The sequence below is a fragment of the Equus quagga genome, chromosome 5 (assembly GCF_021613505.1).
Source record: "Equus quagga isolate Etosha38 chromosome 5, UCLA_HA_Equagga_1.0, whole genome shotgun sequence".
Taxonomy (NCBI): Eukaryota; Metazoa; Chordata; class Mammalia; order Perissodactyla; family Equidae; genus Equus; species Equus quagga.
In genome coordinates, this window is record NC_060271.1 from 85,770,365 (window position 1) to 85,787,654 (window position 17,290).

General features: G+C 37.4%; 1 protein-coding gene across 2 annotated transcripts in view; it reads left to right on the plus strand.

The window, feature by feature from the left end:
• Window positions 1-17,290, plus strand: part of PELI1 (pellino E3 ubiquitin protein ligase 1) — a 55,450-nt gene that overhangs the window by 19,829 nt on the left and 18,331 nt on the right. The window contains exon 1 of one of the 2 annotated variants that reach the window (XM_046661358.1): window positions 6,717-6,737. The exons of the other annotated variant lie outside the window; for it this stretch is intronic. The gene's annotated coding sequence lies outside the window, so the exon portion shown is untranslated. Of the gene's footprint in view, window positions 1-6,716; window positions 6,738-17,290 lie in introns of those variants that run through there. 2 annotated transcript variants of the gene reach the window in all.

Below are 17,290 nucleotides of genomic sequence, written 5' to 3' on the forward strand. Positions count from 1 at the left end.
CCCCCGCACAACACACACACACCTTTGTATCTCAATTTTGATACAAATAGGTTCTCAGGTTTGAGTGTGAAGAAAGCTGGTTGATATTTTTCATCTACTCAGTATTAGCCTGAGCTGAAATTACTTAAAAGTGAACTCAATTTAACAGCATTCCTTCTTTTCAGGTGTCTGGAGTATAGAATATAGATTTTGTGTGTGTGTGTGAGGAAGATTGTCCCTAAGCTAACATCTGTGCCAGTCTTCCTCTAATTTGCATGTGGGACACCCCCACAGCATGGCTTGATGAGCGGTGTATAGGTCTGAACTGGGGATCCGAACCCACAAACCCGGGGCTGCCCACCAAAGTGGAGTACAGAGACTCAACCCCTATGCCACCAGGCCGGCCCCTAGAATATAGATTTTAAATGATGTGAATGGGAGGAGTCTGTTTTTATCTGAAATGGTTGACTGAGAAAAAGTCAATAAACTAAGGTGGAGAATCAATGTGAAAAAAGGACCTTTTCCTGTCTAGTGGTCAGTCCTAACAAATGTAGTTAGAGGGAAGCTAAATTCTGACTTCTAGGCGGCAACAACATAGATTTTCCAGGTTAGTTCCAGTTTCATCTACAGTAATCCGTTGACAATAAGGAAAAAAACGATGGTTAGCAAAATTGCAGGTGTTGCAGTCAAGGTCTCATTGGAAATAGACTTCTAGAAAAATGGTTAAAACAGCATTAAATGTATATATTTTTAACACAACAAAGTTCTAGAAGGCATCCCCTTCCAATTCAAGCCATATTCATCAGTGTTAACAACCTGACTCATTTACCATTGTTTAGGAAGGAAACGTTGCTGTGATGTCATAATCTGCTAAAGCATAGTTTGCCACCAAGTTTATATAGAATCATGCCTCTTTGAAACGTCTTCATATCAACTCTTAATGGCTTGGAATTTGGTGGGTTTTGTGCTTCCATTCTCCCTTGTGTTGTTGTTGTTGTTTAATAAATATCAACAAAAGGGTTATGTAACAACCTGGGCTTTTGCAGATTAATATGCTTTAAGGGAATGTTTTTTCTGGTCTTGGTAGTCTATCCATTGTTGGAAAAATATGGTATAAGGAGATTTTCTCTATTGTCAAGATATAAAGGAGAATCAGTAATTGTCCTACTTTTTGTTTACACAGAACAGAATATTTTTTAAGTGAGGTTTTATATTTTGGTGTACAAATATCAAAAATCATAATTGATGAGTGATTTCTTTAGTTTCCTTTCAACTCACTCCACCCAGCTCCTCATCCCTATAGGTAAACTCATCCTTAGTCAGATTTGTCCTGATTCTCAATACTTGAAAATATGAAAACCAGGGCCGGCCCCGTGGCTGAGTGGTAAGTTTGTGTGCTCTGCTGTGGCAGCCCAGGGTTTCACCGGTTCAGATCCTGGGCGTGGACATGGTACCACTTATCAGGCCACGTTGAGGTCGCGTCCCACATGCCACAACTAGAAGGACCTGCAACTAAGATATGCAACTATGTACCAGGGGGATTTGGGGAGATAAAGCAGAAAAAAAAATATGAAAACCGTAGCCAACATCAAACATTCCTTTTGCTCAGTTTTGTCCTGGCTAGTTTTTTATTTTACACTTGGAAAATTAACTTTTATTATGAACATTTCCAAACACACGCCAGAGTAGAAAGGAGTACGACAAACCCAGCTTCGACCACTTCCATCAGTTCGCCTTATTCATTTCATCTGTCCCCTCTTTTTTTTTTATTGAGTTAATGATAGGTTACAATCTTGTGTGATTTCAGTTGTGCATTAATGTTTGTCATTCGTGTTGTAGGTGCACCATTTCACCCTTTGTGCCCACCCCCCACCCCACCTTTCCCCTGGTAGCCACTAGTTTAATAAGCATCCTTCAGCTTTATGTACAGTTTCTTATTTCTTTTACAAACTTGCCTTCGAGAAAAATGTGTGCAACTGATCTCACTCGAGGAGAGAGCCACATTATTGGTCATTCTTGAGCCATTCAACCTGAGAAAGAGGAAAGGTACAAACCCCTTTCTGTCTGGTGACCCCAAGGGTCTTCAGCCTTCCTTAGAGAAAGAGCCTTCTCTCTAGGAGAAATTGAACAGTAAGATTCACAAATGCTGAGGGAGCCCACAGCAGCCTTCTATATCCATCAATAGAGACTTTCATAAATAAACAGTAAAAAATTACCAAGACGTGAATTAGTAACTAGGAAAATGAACCATACTGCCTGTGTCTTTTGTGGCTTTCTTTGGTTTACATCATCCATTTTGTCTTAATGCATTTGGCATATATTCGCCTCTCCATCTTCAGATTAACTTCTGTCAGTTTAATCTGTTTGGAAAGATACCTCTTTCTCAGAGATGATTTCCCAAGAATGCCCAAAGTGAATTTTTTTTCTTTTTTAAAGATTGGCACCTGAGCTAACGTCTGTTGCCAATATTTTTTTTCTTCTTTTTCTTCTCCTCCCGGCAGCCCCCCAGTACATAGTTGTATATTGTAGTTGTGGTCCTTCTAGTTGTGGCATTTGGGACTCTGCCTCAGCATGGCCTGATTAGTCGTGTCACGTCTGCACCCAGGATCCGAACCAGCGAAACCCTGGGACCCCAAAGTGGAGGGCTCAGACTTAACCACTAGGCCACAGGGCTGGTCCCCCAAAGTAATTTTGTGTATCTACTGCAGCCTATATTTTGGGTTAGACTATCCCAGCTTTCCGCCCAAATTTGGCAAAAACTCATTTTACCATAATGCAGTAATAAACGGAATAAAAGTTTAGATTTGACTTAATTTATTTTTATCCTAGACATTGTTGCCAGACATCTTCTGACCCTGATGTGATTGATTGATTGTCTTTTGCTGTGTAGAACAGTAGAAAGGACATGTGCTTAAAATCACATCTCAACTTTTGCCACTTAGTTTCTAAATAACCTTGAGCAAATTATTTAGCCTGATTTCCTGATCAGTCATTAGACAGTTGTAAAGACTGAGTTTAACAAATGTAAAGTTCTTGGTACTTGCTACATAGTAGATAATGCATGTGTGTTTTCTTCCCCTTTTTGAAACCTTGCTTAAAGGCTTTTGATTAACTCCAGAGTAAAGTTCAGTCTCTTTACCCTGACTCTTAAGGCCCACTATCTCTACTTCTTTATCTTTCAACTGCATCTCATTCAGTTATTAAACATTTGTTCAGTGCTTGCTGATAGTGTCTGAGCTTGTAGAGACGTGGTCCTTGATATCCACAGACTCGCTGTTTATTGGTCTCCTAACCAAACCTTTTACTCCAGGGAACCTGCTAACTCACCCTTTCTTGAGCACACAGTATGGTTTTTTCCCCTTGCCTTTTTTTAATCTTGATGTGTGGTGTTTCTTCCACCTGAAATGCCTTGTCTCCACTTGGCAAATCTAGTCTGTCTCCCAAGGTCCAACTCAAATACACCTGCTTCTGTGAAACTTTCCTCGGATCCTCTTCCACCAACGTGGTGGTAACACTTTACTTTGACATCGTATAGTATATGGTCTTTTGCTATAAAATGGTACCTGTCCTATACTGATTTGGGTTGGACTAATTGATTTATTCCCTTTTTTCATAACTGTAAGTTGAGTGGTAGTGTAGGGAATCATACCTTTGCGTTAGTTTGAATACTCCCAAAGCTTCTGGCATTGAGCGAGTGCTCAGTGGTATTTGTTTGATTGGTAATTGCATTATTAGTGACACTAGGTGCACAAAAGTAAAAGTAGAGAGATCACAGCCCTCAGTTTGAAAACTGCTCAAACATCTAAGTTAATTAAACTGCAGAGAAGCCCACATTGCTATTGTTAGTAGAAAAATCATTAATAAGCATTTAATAGAAAGCACTAGTCTAGAATATTGGAAGAAGAGTGGCTCTTTATAATCCTGTTGTTGAGAGATACTATCATCTGGTAACCTAGAAACACCAGTTTTTTAAACTATTTTTAGCTATTTAACCAGACAGGACTATAAGATAATATTTCTAGCTAATGTTTCCCTTTATAATAACTGGTAAACAGAAGTAAAGTGTTTTCCTGAGTTGTGTGAGCCATACTAGTGAATTATGGAACATGAGGAGAGGGACATGGGAATACCTGATTTATAGCCTGTTGGTCAGAAGTAAGAGCAGCCTGGGACTTTCAACTGGCATCTGAAGTGGGGCAACCTTGTGGGACTGAGCCCTTTAACTTGTGGGATCTAAGCTAACTCCAGGTAGGTAGTGTCAGAATTGAATTGTTGGACAACGAGATGGCGTCAGAGAATTGATGAATTGGTTGTTGTTAGAAGAAGACACCCCTCAGTTGCATTCATTGAAGGTGATATAAGATGTCAGCAAAACATAGACCAAAGAACCCAGGTCTGCAATTAAAACTAGATTGAAACAGAATATGAGATTATGAAATTCGCAGGCTTGGCATTTCTAATTTCTGGTACAAAAAGCAGTTGGTTTGGGAAGGTCTTCAGCTCTGTTTGTGAAAACGTGTATCTTGTAGAGTGTTCAAATGATTATTTCCCTCAGTTTCTCTGGTTCAAGAAGAAGTAGGAGTTACAATATCTAGAATTTTTAAACTTATGCAAGTTCTAAAGTTGCCTAAGTTCTGATCTTTTGTTCTTCAGAGGATCAGTATTTGAATTCCAGTTGGATGCCAGCATCCAGTGATCTTGAGTCTATGGCAGGTTTTTTTTTTAAGGTAATGCTTTGTTATGTAGTATAACAGCTTTGTTAAGCTTTAGTTTATACACCTTAGTGTACCCACTTAAAGTGGACACTTAGTGGTTTTTAGTATAGTCAGAGTCGGGCAACCATCATCACAATCAGTTTTAGAACATTTTCATCACCTGAAAAAGAAGCCCCATAGCCTTTAGCCATCACCCGCCCCTCAATCCCCTGTTCCCCACCCTGCACCCCAACCCTAGGCAACTACTAATCTTACTTTCTGTCCCTGAATTTGCAAAATTTTGGACATTTCGTATAAATGGAATCATACAGTATGTAGTCCTTTGTGACTGGCTTCTTTTACTTAGCATAATGTTTTCAAAGTTTATCCATGTCGTAGCATCTATAAGTACTTTATTCCTTGTTATTGCCAAATAATATTCCATTATATTAGATATACCACATTTTGGTCATCCATTCTGCAGTTGATGGACATCTGGGTTGTTTCCACTTTTTGGCTATTATGAATACAATGCTACTGTGAACATTCATGCATAAGTCTTTGTGTGGACATATATTTTCATTTCTCTTGGATATATACCTAGGAGCGGAATTCCTGGGTCATATGATAACTTTATGTTTAATCTTTTGAGGAACCACCAGACTGTTTTCCAAAGTAACTGCACCGTTTTACTTTCTGCCAGCAGTGATTGAGGATTGCAGCTCTTCCACATTTTTGCCAGTACTTGTCATTATCTGTCTGTTTGATTATTCCTATCCTATACACTATCCTAGTGGATGTGAAGTGGTATCTTGTGGTTTTTGATTTACATTTTCTTAATGGCTAATGATGTTGAACATTTTTTCATGTACATCATTGCATTTGTATATCTTCTTTGGAGAAATGTCTATTCAGATCCTTTACCATTTTTATTTGAGTTATTTATATTTTTACTGTTTAATTGCAAGAGTTCTTTATATATCTTATCTAGATATAGATATATCTACATCAGATATGTGATATGCAAATTTTTTTCCCATTCTCTGGGTTATCTATGGCAGTACTTTTGACATTTAGATTTCTTTGATTTGTTTAAGGAGATTTCCAGGTTTGCAAGGCCCACAAAGTGGGAGTGTGATCAGCTAATTCGAGGAGGCATGGTTCATCTGGTGAACAAAAAGAAACAAATCTCCTTAGTATGTCTATCATCAAACTTCTTTTGTCTAATTTTCAGCTTTCTCTTTATGGTATAAAATTATGACAACACACAGGAATGAACAGAGCTCAAGGTATAATACTTGGCCATCTCATGTGGTAATACTCACACAGTACAAGGTATGAGTTCCTTGTTGGCTGACTACTGTGTTCTTTAGTGCTTGTGGTATTGCCTCCAAAACTAATGAAACAAACTCTAACATAGAAGTCAAAAAATCTGTTAGTTAGCTCCACTCCTTAGCCCTATGACTTCACCAAATAACTTACCCTCTCTGGAAATAGATTTTTCTCATCCATAAAATGAGTGAATTGAAAGGAAAATTGAGCAAGTTAAGTAGGATATTCTTTAAGGTTCTTTCCAGCTTTAAAATAAGATTATATGCTACAGTAATACCAGCAATTTTTTTCTTCTTCCTTCCCCAACAAAGAAGAATTATGCCTTGTTGAAAAATTATAGGCTCCAATGTACCTTTTCCTCAAAAGGATTGGAGTTACATGGATTTGGTAAGTAAAAAATTGGGCATATGTAAATATTCAGTAAAGACTTATTATCAAATAGCCAAAGCCATCCCTGTGAATTTCCTTATGGATTAGAGGAACATGACCTAAGCGTCACCAGTGACGTGGAACTAAAGAACGGAAATAATTTACACACCTGCTGTGGGTGTGGCTAGAGACTGAGGAATGAGTCCTTGATTGCATCCTTGGAAGTATTCAGAGATCATTATAGAAGAAGCTCTCAGAGATCAGTTGTGTCCAAAGGTGAAATCAAAACCTAGACTACGACTAATAAGAAGAAAAATAGGGCGATAAGAAAAGAAACATCTGAAAAGGCCTAGAAATTGTGAGGTAAGTGTACTTTGTTTTGTTTAGTTTTTTTCTGGAATGATAGTTAAAAATTTTCAAGATAATGAAACTTTATCATTGGTCCCTGAACTCAACTGAGATCATTGCCTATATAAGTTCAGACACAGTAGATGAAGACAAGGAAGTTTAAGACACCTCTAAGCCCAGCCAGATATGGAAGAAGAGTTAATTAGGGGAAAGGTCATTGAGATTCAGGTCCATTTGCCAAAGTTTGGTTACTTTGATTCCCACCAGCCAAGAAAACTTCTTAAAATTTTGTTTTTCTATTTGACTGGTCTCCGTGATGTTATTAATTAGACATTATTGTAAATAAAGCACATGTACAAAGCAAAAAGAAAGTTAAAAAAACAAGTATTCAGAATTCAGACTGGGAAAGAAAAGCTTAGAAGTTTAATTCTAGCTCTTCTCTCCCTTATGAATATGGGTCTTTGTCACATTATAAAAATAGCTGGTAAATCTCAGAAAATATGAAGATTTTTGTCTTTAATGTCTTCTTAGAGCTCTTTAAGAAAAATATATTCCCTTAGGAGGTTATTGTTACAAACACAGAGCGTGAAATACACAGAACTTGAGATTACTTGGTGTAAACAGAGCTTGAAATTCTTATACTCTTAATGCTCTATTTTAAATCATTAAGGTAGTTCATGGTGATAGCATATGAGCCATTGATATCTTGCATAGCAGTTGAGCAAAAAATACACTTCCAGAATTAAGAGAGTCAGTATGTTGATCTAAAGAATAGCAAGTCCTCAGGTTTTGTTGTGGAGTCAAGTTTAAAGCATAGTCAGTCACAGCTACGTTCTGTTCAACATGAGTGTTGGCCCTGTCATGTCCGGCTTCTTGAGCAATTTCATCAGCCTAGAATCACATGACAAGGCAGGATCACTAAAGAGCCAAATCTTAGAGTATGCCCAGATCATTTTTACAGATATGTTTCCTGGACTGGATGTGTATATACACTGGACAAAAGCAAGGTACCTGAGCCCATTTACTTCACAGTAAACTAAGTGGGCCTGCTGCCAGCAGAATGAGCAAAAGGCACGTTATGCAGATTTACAGAAGAACCTCTTCTCGGGATGTGACACAGCTATGGAATGGTGGGAAGCAACAGAAGTAAACTTGCAGCTGTGTGATAGAGGGGGGTTCATTTTGTGCCAGTGCATTAGGTGACAGGGTATCATTAGACTTAGGGCCACAAAAAGTATTTTTATGTAAGAGGATATCGGCCCCCAGATTCAAGTTGAACAACAATTTAATGGGTGAAGAGTATGAATGGTTTGTATATGTAGCTTATTGAAAAGGTGTGACCGAGCATTTACTCTTGTAACTTAATTTAGCATGCTTAAAAAAAATCTTAAATGTAATTAAGCACAAAGCAAGTTCACCTTTGGCTGTGTAGAGGAGTAGACTAGTCCCATGCACAACCCTTCACCAGACGAAAACATTTCTTTTTCAAGAAGAGGTATGGGGGAATTTGAAGTAGCAGGCAGTAACCTCTCAAATGAAGCTTACAAGTAGGACAGTCTAAGAACAGCTGAAGTCAATAAGCAGGGTGCCTTCAGTAGCTGTTTGATGAAGCTTGTACAGTCCCAACTCACCTCTGGGTCTTGTGATCATTTCCCCATTCAGGAGCACCAGATGAACCTAATTTATTTTATTTTAAAGTATAAAGCTGGAAATAAGCAAGCATGATCAATTGAAAATGTGATTGAATGTTCACCTGTTCTTATTATGCCTGGGATAATGCAGTGTTTTATATAACAAGATCAAAAAACGGATTCATTTGATAGTGCTAAAAGGGCACTCTTTCTTTACATATGAATTGTATTGATTCTGCTTTTTAAAATGGAGTGTTTCTTAACAGATTGAGAATTATACTACTCTGTTAAAATAGGCTATTGCACTATCATGAAAAGGTAGTTCAGTATCTGTTATACTTCTGACATTTATAGAGCATTTTTATAGTTAATTCAGTCAGCGTTTTAAGAAATAGAATACTCCCTTTTGAAGTACCTTATTCCATAACTTGAAATTAAGCCTGTGTTAAAAACTGTTCTGTGCTTCCCTCTTACTTCCGTTTCTTCCCTTTTGGGCCACAGACTTCTTCAGGGAGGAGGTAAGGGAGAAGTGAATTCTCACTTCAGCCAATAGAATCTAGAATTATATAGTGTTTACCTATTTTGCATAACACGGGCCCACCCACACACATTATGAGGTGCTTAAGTGAAAGAACACTGAGCAGCTATTCAGTGTGTGATTCCAAGTGTAATTAGAAGATGCTTTAATACTATCTGGATTTTATCCTCTGGTGAGAAGATTGTTTATCTAGCTTGTATGATAGCGATGGAATAAAGAGGTAGGTGTTCTGTGGCTTGATTTTAAGTGTCACATTGTCAGTGCTTCAGGTTAAAGGTAGGGTTCTAAAAGGGATGATTTCAATTAAAATTAATCAGATTGTTTATATTTAATTTTTTCGCATTGAGCTTTAGAAGTGTGTTATGTATGAATTACATTTCCTTCCATCTTAGGGAAAGAGTTAAATAAATCTCAAGCTCCAAGGCTTTTATGTTTTTAGGGAGGCTTTACACTGGTAATCTCACCTCCCATTAGGCCTAAAGCATAAGAAAAATAACTGCTGGTGTTTATTGCCTCTTGACTATTGGTCAACAGAAAACTGAAAACTCTTTATTTGTAGTATTTTTCCAGTCCAAGCTACAATATTTAGTTTTTTACATGCTTTAGAACTTAATGTTGTTCTTTGTTTTCTTTTGAATGATGAAATTTGAGAATTATATTGCTCTCTGAAGGAAATCATTTGGTAGCCAGAATGATGATGCTGTCATTGTACTTTGGTTAGCTGTTGACAGTGTATTCTGAATCTAGTTTTTTGACCATAAATTATCTCCTGAGGTGCTCTCGAAGAGATCTAGGCCTTTGAGATAACTACAGTTTACTATTTAAACATTTTCACAAGGTAGGGAAATATTATAAAGAATTTTTTTTTAATATTGAGAGTCTTGCTTTATAAGGATTTTAAGTAATGTTCTTCCTCAGTTATGATGGGAAAGGATTAATAATTGTAGATCTGATAATTGATGGGGGGAGCTTTTTCTGTTAAAAATCAACAGTCAAGTTCCCAGCAGTGTGCTTTTCTGAAGCATTTTTTCATTGAAAGAAAAGTCATAATTAAGATTTTTTTCTTTTTATAGGAAATTCATGAAAAACTGAATCTGTTTGCTAGGATACTGACATGCTGCCCACTAATGTGTGTTCATTTTTTATCACATTTTCTAATCTATTTGTGAGGAGGAAGTATTCAGTCTCTCGTGTATATATAACATGGAAGTTGTCAGTGACAAGAGAAAAGTTGCAGATTAGGAGGAAAAATTTATAATAATACTTAATTGGGGTATTTGTAATGTGATAATATGCCAATAATCAGAGTGGAGAGAGGAAATTTGTACAAACAACCCAGCTATATGTATGTATCGTTTTCCTAATGAGAAGACTTAAATAGAAATAACATACTGAGTGATTTAAAATATTCACTGTGCTAAAAAATAGATGTTCTTAACTTCCCACACATAATGTCTCTAAATTACTGCTACAAAAATTTATGAGGAAAACGTTATGATTTGGTCAAAGAAAGATTAGCTGCTACTTTTGAGAACTTTCCATGAACCAAAGAGAAAACTAAAACTCATAAGATGAAACATTTGTTCATTAGTGAGATTAGTAATAGTTGTCATCTTTTAATAAGGTTTTTCTCTTTAGGTAGGTAGCTTTACTGTTACGAACAGTATTGGAGATTCATTTGTAATTTGAATTTCCAACTACATTTTTCTTTTCTCATTCCTTTTTAATAGAGCTCATAATGGAATTGTGAAACTATAAAAGAATTAAAGTTAACTTCTGAGTAAGAGCAGGGAATACATACATGAAATCTTATTTGATTTAGATGTATTGTTTATTTCCCCTATTGAGAATCAAACATATATAGCATTCAACCTTGAAATTAATTGCAGTGATTTTTGAGGCCTTTGATTATATTTCAGGTCCTGTTATATTACAAGCAGTGGGAAACTAGAACTTTCTGCATGGTACCAAAGTTATCTGCAAAGAACAGATTATAAACATTTGTTTACTGAGAAATAAAGATGAATCTCTGAGAAAACAGTTAAGCCTTAAGTGATGGGGCAGCATCACCATAAATTAACCAAGTATTATTAAGACCTACTTTGTATGTCTAAGTACATATCACGTATTTAAGAAATACTTGATTTTTTTTAACATTATGTTAGATCCCTGAAAATCACTGGTTTAACTCTCACAGTTTGAATAATTTCAAGAGACTCAAAAGTCTATGACTTGTATATCTAGTGAGTGAACCAAGCAGATGGCCCAACATCCAAATCGCAGTGCAGCTTTGTTGTTCTCATTCAGTCCTGGTGACACATCCTAAGAGGTGTGGAGAATATTGTCACTGTTTTATAGCATGAGAAAATCATGTCCTACAGAACAGGTTTTGTAGATCGAGAATTCATGAAGGACCCGGATATAGCCCTCATGACTGTCAAGGGCCAGAGTACTCAGGGTTGGCCCTAGGCACAGTCGTAGCTTCATCCTTCACAAGTGTCTCTTCTAGTTTGAAGAAAACATTATCATAATGAAATAATTAGTGAATAATTCAAGAAAGTATTTGACTTTCTCACTTTTCAAGATTCTTTTTTAAGGAAATGTATCAAAATTACCCAGGGCTACTTCTTCCTAACTCTTCTTCCTCTCAGCTCTCTTTTCTGTTCCCTTTCGTAAAGTCTTTAAGACCAGAATTCATGTGTGTAGGTAAACAGAACTCAAATAAATTCAAATACTGTTAAAGATTTCAGTGTACAGGGTTAATTCAAAAGCTGTGATATAACTGTATATACAGAGTATTTTCCAATAAAACCACCTAGACCTTCGATAGTAAAATTGCCCTCATACATCATAACTTTTTTTTGCCTTCTTTTAAAGAAAGACTCATGAGGAATGGTTCTGCCAAATTCTGGTCAGTGTGTAGATGGATCACTTTGGTTTAGGTATCGCTTAGTCCAATGAGTGGCCACACTTGTGTAGTAACAACTTTGCTAACCAAGGGAGCTGTGGGTGGGCAGTTTCGCGTCAGAGAAAGAGCATGAGACCTGGCAGGCACTGTGATTCAACAGGACCAGCACATCTTGGAAATCCTGCACCTATAGGTTGTGAGAAGGCTGAGAGAAGGCAAACTTTGAATCTTGAGTTCATTTTTTTTTTTTTAAAGATTTTATTTTTTCCTTTTTCTCCTCAAAGCCCCCAGTACACAGTTGTATGTTCGTTGTGGGTCCTTCTAGTTGTGGCATGTGGGACGCTGCCTCAGCGTGGTTTGATGAGCAGTGCCATGTCCGCGCCCAGGATTCAAACCAACGAAACACTGGGCCGCCTGCAGCGGAGCGCGCGAACTTAACCACTCGGCCATGGGGCCAGCCCCTTGAGTTCATTTTTTAATACCTTTTATTAAATTTAAAGAGCTGTTTTGTTTGTTTTCTATTTTTATTCTTTTTTTCACTTTTTATTTTGAAATAATTTTAGCCTTACAGAAAAATTGGAAAAATAATGCAACGAGTTTGCATAAACCCTTTACTCAGCCTCCTATACTGTTAACAGTTTATATAACCAGTGTATATTTGTCAAAACCGGGAAATTAAGGGCTGACCTGGTGGCATGGCAGTTAAGTTCGTACATTCTACTTTGGTGGCCTGGGGTTCAGCAGTTCAGATCCCAGGTGCGGACCTACTCACTGCTTGTCAAGCCATGCTGTGGCAGGTGTCCCACATGTGAAGTAGAGGAAGATGGGCACGGATGTTAGCGCAGGGCCAGTCTTCCTCAGCAAAAAGAGGAGGATTGGCCACAGATGTTACCTCAGGGCTAATCTTCCTCAAGAAAAAAAAAAAAAAACAGGAAATTAACATTAGTACAATACTACAGTATTAATTAAACTAGACCATACTCAAATTTAACCAGTTTTTCATGAATGACCTTTTTCTGTTCCAGGATCCAATTCATGATTCTATATGCCATGTAGTTGTTACATCTCCTTAACCTCCTCCAATCTGGGAGTTTCTTGGCCTTTCCCTGTCTTTCACAACCTCGACACTTTTAATGAGTACTGATAGTTATTTTGTATAATGTCTGTCACTTTGGGTTGGTCTGATGTTTTCTCGTGATTAGATTGAGGTTAAACGTTTTTTGGCAACATACTACAGAAATGATGTGTCCTCAGTGTATCATAATCAGGGATACATGATATCAAATTGTCTTATTAAAGATCACGTTAGCCTCAGTCACTTGGTTAAGATCTGCCAGGTTTCTCCCACTGTGAAGTCACTATTTTCCTGTATATGATTAATAAATATCTTGGAGGAGATACTTTGAGACTGTTGTTCTTGCCTTTTTTTAAGTGCATGTAACTTGGTCAGTGTTTTAATAAAAATAAAGACTAGAGAAAACTCAGATTATTCTATTTCCAGGAGTAATTTAACTGTTCAGAATAATCATTATACAATACTTTTTTTGGAAGGGCCCATAAACTGCATATGGTTTACTTGCAGAACATAAAAAGGTGACCATGGACTTAGTCTTCCATTTTTTTATTTCTGAGATTGGTACTATAGATTTTAAGTAGTTGGGAAAAAATCTATTTTATTTGTTTTTTCCAAGTATAAATTTTATCCAAGGGACTTCTAAACTCAGCTTTAAACAATTGACTGAATTACTGAGAAAATTTAAATGGCTAGTCAGTATTATAGAAGTTTATTCCCATGTTAGGGCAGTAGCATTTATGTAAACTCTCACTCTTTAATACTTTATTAAAGGAAAAGAGTTGGGGGATTTTCTTGTTTGTTGTTTAATTTAGTTTCCCATTGTAGTTCTCTCCACCCCACCCTCCGTGTACTTTTTTTTAAACTCAGCAGTTCCAGAGTGCTGGCTACAGTTTGAGTTGTAAGGTTAATTTTCTTACCTATAAAATGAGGGTTATAATAGTTCCTACGTCATGAGGGTGTTCTGGGGATCAAATCAGTTAATACATGTAAAGTGCTTAGAACAGTGCTTGGCACAGAGACAGAACCTAGTAAATGTCAGCCACTATGGAAAGAGCATAGCCTAAGCATGAGCTGACTGCCGTTGTTGGATGCTGACTTTAGAAAATGATAGAATTTCCCATGAATATACTTCTATCCGATGTTTTTGTTCCAAAGAGCTATGTAATCCCACTGAATTTGCTGCTTCCTGCAGAATTTTGTTCGGGACTTCAGTGGTTAAACCTAGGGAATTTCTAGTCTTGCTTTCTGAGAAGTGTATTATCATTTTAGGAACTTTGGTAATCTAAGAGTTGAATACAGGCCAAGCATGGGCAGGGACAGTAAGAATGTTGGAATCCTGAGTTGTGTCTTTTAAAAGACATTTTCTAGATGTGGGGAATTAAGTGATCATTCTGGGGGTGGTGACGAGGTTGTATTTAAACCCCATTCCCCAGCCAGGAATACTGCCCTGCAGTTTCTTCTCGGCTGTCACTTTTCAGGGAGTACGTGAAGCCTTCTGTCGCTAGGCTGTCTGGACGCACCTCTGATACATGGTTTTCTTCCTGATGGTACCAGCAGTTTGCTTTAGTGTGACACCCTGCTTTTTCCCTTGGGTTCCTTTCTCCTCTCCCCATTTTTTAAACAAGATGCAAAGCCCACTTCGTTTACTGAAGTTTTTATTGTTGGTCACTACCAGGAAACAGGGTTGACAAACACAGTGAGCATTGAGGAAGTGACAAAGGTTCAAATAATTTCAAAAGGCACTAGTCATAGTTGCATAGTTGTCGCTAGTCTGTGCTGGAGTGTAACTTGTTGAGAATTTATTTTACACAGGTATACTTTTTGGTCTCTCCTAAATAATCCCATAATAGTGTCTTATTCTTATTTAGGAATCAGCACCACCCAGCCTTGTCTGAGGTATGATCAGTGGTATCAGAAAACCTGGACTACTTAACTTCCAGGAGCCTCAGTTTCCCCATTTATAAAAAGGAGATAAATGTTTATACTTGATATAGTTCTGATGGAAATGAAATGAGTTAATGTATGTTGAATTAATATGTGGATTTCAGTTCTAGCTCTGCCAGATATTACCCTTTGGCCTTGAACCAGTCACTGGCCTTTCTTACTGACACACTCAGTTCCCTTATCTGGAAAATGGAGTTAATAAGATTTTTTCCTACCTGATTCACAGGACTTTTGTGAGGGTCAAATAATCTTATGTGAAAGCACTTTGCTGATTAACATTCTATGCAAGCATAAAATAGACCTTGATCCAAGGTTGATTCAAATTGACACCCCTTTTGATTTAAAAGGATTCCCTCATTCTCTCCAAAGCACTCTTTTAATTTTTCTAGGTATGGGTCCCCTCGGTCCAGAAGATATTTCCTTATCTGGCCTCTACAGATTAGCCTTTCTCTAAACATCAGGCTGCCCAGCACTGGCCTTGTAGCTGCTTCTATGGGCACCCCAGCTCCAGTCTCTTTCCTTCAACTGCTTGAGAGAGGTTGCTACAATATTAAAATATTTTAAATGCACAGAAAGATTAATAATTAATCACCATCAAGGTAAGATGATAGTTCTCCCATTCTCACTCCCAGCCATTGTCTTCACTAACACAAGGCTTAGTAATAATAACCCTTTAAGACATCAGTATGATGATGTTAGTAAGCAAACATTTATGAAATACCTTACTATGTGCCAAGTACTGTGCCAAAATAGGGGAAATTCTCCTCCTAAAAACAAATTGTCATCCCCAATTGGAGATTAGAGCAGTGGTTCTCATGGGGTGAGGATGGGAAGGATGTTGGGTTACAGGGTGGAAAGGTGAGACATTTTTTATCATAACTAGAGGTGCTACTGGCATCTGGAGAGTGTAAAGGCCAAGGGTGTTGCTGAACCTCCATGCCGTGGCCAGCCTCCCCACAATGTGAAAGTGTCAGTGGTACCAAGGTTGAGAAACCCTAGTGTAGAGGAACAAATGGTCCATGGGAAAGATGTTCATTGCTTTCCTATCAGGATGAAATATTTTATCCCTGTGGGCGGTGGAAGATCAGCATGTCATTTGGCTCCCCTAAAGGAGAGGCTGGGAGTTTGCCCAGGGGATGCCCTGTATCTTGGGAAGGGAAACATGGACTTCACTTCCTGCACTGCTGTATTTGAAGAAGCTAAAAGACACTGACAGAAAGTAGTGACCTGATATTCCTACTGCTGCACCATTGTTTCTCCTATCCCTTCTCTCCTTTCATGGAAAAATGCTGCTTATTAATCCTGCTCATTATGAAAGAAGGAAGAAGGTGATTAAATTTCGCTGTCATCAGGAAACTGCTCCCTTCAATCCTCACCTAACTTGGTTTCATAAAATGGCTCCACCACAAATATACCAAAACAGTTTTTTCTGTTTGAGTCACCCTTTTGAAATCAACCACAGGGGAGCTCTAGTGTAGATGGAAATCTGTTTTATCAGAGATAATATATGCAATCCACATTATATTTTTCACCATAAAGAAGCATTATAACATTTTCATGTTTTAAAACATTTTCCTTTCTTTTCCTCAGCACCCCTTTGTGCCTACTTGCCCACCAAAATAAGAATGTTCAAAAGATTAAGTAAACATCTAGGTAGATCTTTCATGTCCCTCGCTTAGTATTTATGTTGCTTCTTTTCATTTTTCAGGCCAGGAATTTTGCACTTGTGTTTAGTAGGTAGTAAGCAAAAGGCTGTGTGAGTGTAAATAATAAAAGAAAAAATGTGTTATGTTGGGGGAGCAATTTGGACAAAGATTGATTTCCCAGTTTTCCTTCTTTAGGTGAAACTGACAATTATGTATTATAGAAAATCCTTTGGGAAGACTTGATATGAAAACAATTGTACTTCATTGTCTTTTAAAGAATAAATGATTAGAATGTTGTGCCAGTCAAATTAATGAGACTAGTTCTAAGAAATACATATTTTATGGCTAATTTTTCATGTTTTCCCAGCCCACACAGAAAATACTACTATTCTAGAATATATATATATTTTTTAATTTGTATAACTTGGGAAGGTCCCTGCTGATGAAAACAACATGCATAATTTTCAAGGATCAAGCATAGCTTCAAAATAATCGATATTATAGAACACAGCTTTATTATCTTAGCAAGATTTTCTCTATAATTAATGGTACTGTTTCATGTTTTTTGCTGAATCACATTGGGATAGGATCAGACTGGCTAGCTTAATTGAATGCCAACAGGTGGGGCCAGTAATTGAGGCATTCGAATATACTTTAGGTACATACCCATTTCACGTTCTCAAGTGCATGACTTCAGGAATTGATTTTGAAGAATTCTGTATCTTATTCAGATTTTAATATATAGAGAAGGGAGAGAGAAAGTGAGCATGAGAGCACTTTCTAGATAGTGAACTTTTGTTAAAGAATCTTGAGAACACATAAAGAT